Source organism: Colobus angolensis, unplaced genomic scaffold (assembly GCF_000951035.1).
Source record: "Colobus angolensis palliatus isolate OR3802 unplaced genomic scaffold, Cang.pa_1.0 Scaffold17, whole genome shotgun sequence".
NCBI classification, from domain to species: domain Eukaryota; kingdom Metazoa; phylum Chordata; class Mammalia; order Primates; family Cercopithecidae; genus Colobus; species Colobus angolensis.
In genome coordinates, this window is record NW_012114821.1 from 2,216,671 (window position 1) to 2,219,363 (window position 2,693).

Sequence of the window (2,693 nt, forward strand, 5' to 3'; positions counted from 1 at the left end):
ATTCTACTTTCCTTACACACCTTACATGTAAAGCTGTTTTTTTCAGTGGTCTCAATTACATGTTACAATGTTAACTTTTAGCGACTCTTACTTTTGGTGAAAACCCTGGTTAGTAAGCAATTTTATATTGTCTACTAGACGTGGAGCCTAGCCTAGGACATACCAGGCAGAGGTGTAGATAAGGGCTGACTCTCCAGCATAGCTAGGGACGTGACTAACTCCACATGTCCCCAGGCCTTATTTTACTGAAGCAGGCAAATTGTACAGTAAGAGTCATAGTAGCATTTTATGAAGCACTTAAGAAGCCCAACAACCTTTGAATTGTAGAACATTTCTTGCATAAATTCCCTTTCACAAATCCTTTCACGACTTACACAGACCACTTGAGACATTTTTGGACTTTCTGACTTGCCCTAAACATCCCTCCTTTTAAACACCCAGTCATTTTACTTTAGGACAAGAATTTACCATACAAGATCCTTTCTCATATAACATTTCTTTCTTTATAATCTTTGTACAGCTAGGGGGCATGGCTAATTCTACATGTCTGCAGGCCTTATCTAGAATCTAATGGCTTTAAGGTAGGTAAAGTGAACAATTTTTAAAAGTTACAGAAGCAGTTTATGACCTCAAAGCATTTAGCCAACTTAATATCTGACCTGCATACTTTAGACTAAATGGTTTTATTTTATCAGCAATTATTAAAGCTGTTTTTATTTCCCAAAGATTTCTAAAGTTACATGAACTAAAAGACATCACACTTTTTATTTTGCTTTCAAAATATTTGATATAAGTGCTTATTTTTGTGTAAGCCAATTAATTAGTTTTTTTAATACAGATGTTACACATAACGCATATGTAGCTACACAGAAAGACAGAAGATTACCACAGGAGTTGTAAGATTTTTCATTTGCCAGTTTTAAAATTTTTTAATTGGATTACCAGCTTTAGGGTGGAGCCCCTGGAAGAACAGGGCCAGGAAAAGGGTCTCTGGTGCCTCCTGTTTTTCCCAGGGAGTCCAGGCTGTTAGAACTTGAATATCCACTTTTAAATAAACCTGATTTTAACCATAGCACTCTTTAATATTAAAGTCTTTTTAGAATTTCTTATGCCAAATGGCCGATATTTCTGGCTTTTGAACTTACCAAAGGTAACCTCCCAGGTGCTGAGAGAAAGGAAAATTTAAGATGGTCTGCGGTGGAGCAGATAATAGAAAAGATATTAAACCAGAAACGACTTACTTCCTATGGGGGAATTAAACCCGGACTGCCACCATGAAAGAGCAAAGCCTTGGCTACTGAGCTATAGCACAAGGTAGTATCTCTTCCCAGAAGGAGTCTTGAGTAGTTAACTTTGAGCTTGCAAAGGCTTTTAACTGTTTAATATGGTTTTTAGAGCTAACTATGACATGAACCCTAAAATTCCTGTTCCCTGAAGGCAGAGACCAAAAGAAAGTACTGCCACATGGTTAAAAGGTCAAGCTCCCAAGGGCATAAAATCTCCATCTCAAATGCCACAAACTACGGCTCCACGTAAGTAACCTTCCCATGACAAAACTGTAGTGATGGAGGACAATTTAGAAGTTGCCAGGAGTTAGTGGTGTGTGAGGAGGGCAGCCATGTCCACAAAGGCATAGCACAAGGGAGGGTGTCTGCAGTGATGGAAGGGCTCTGCATATTGAATGGGGTGATGGCTGGAGAAATGACACAGGCATGGAGTTCCTGGAACTTGGGGCACATTGTATCATGTCAATTTCCTGATTGTCACATTCTACTCTAGAAGGGAAGATGTAACCACTGGGGGAACTGGGATCTCTCTGGACAGTCTTTGCAACTTCCTGTGTCAGAGGTGTGTGAACCAGAGCAACTCCATCTTAAATAGGAGCTAGGATTACAGGCATGAACCACTGTGCCTGGCTCGTGTACTTTGTGTTTTTAAAGAAAATGCCAAGCTGTTCTCCAGAGTAGTTGTACCGTTTCACATTCCCACCAGCGACGAATGAGCCATCCAGTCTGTCCACTTCTTCACCAGCATTTGGTGAGGTTTCTATTTTATTTTAGCCATTCTGATAGGTGTGTAGTAGGATCTTATTGCAGTTTTAATTTGCCTTTTTCCCTAATGGCTAATTGTGTTGACATCTCCTCATTGGCTTGTTCTCTGTATTTCCTCTTCAGTGAAAAGTTTTCCATGTTTCTTTTTCTGACAGTTTTCTAATTGAATTGTTGGAGTTTTTTTTTTCTCCTGGGTTTAGAGAGTATATATAAGAGCTAGCATCTAGAATATAGAGTTCACTATGGTTTGAATGTTTGTTCCTCCAAAACTCATGTAATCTCCATTGAGGCAGTATATAGCAGGGGGCCTTTAAGAGATGGTTGGATCATAAGGGCTCTGTGCTTGTGAATGGATTAAACCCATTTATGGGTTAATGGATTAATAGATTAATGGGTTAATGAATTAGTGAGTTATCATGGAATGGGACTGGTGGCTTTATAAGAAGAGGAAGAGAAAACTGAGCTGGCATGGAGCATACTCAGTGCCCTTGCCCTGGGATGCCCTGCATTCCCTGGGGACCCCATAGAGAGTCCCCACCAGCCAGAAGGCCCTCACCAGATGCAGCCCCTTACCCTTAGACATTGCAGCCTCCTTAACTGAAACTTCTTTCTTTCTTTTTCTTTCCTTCTTTTCTTTTCTTT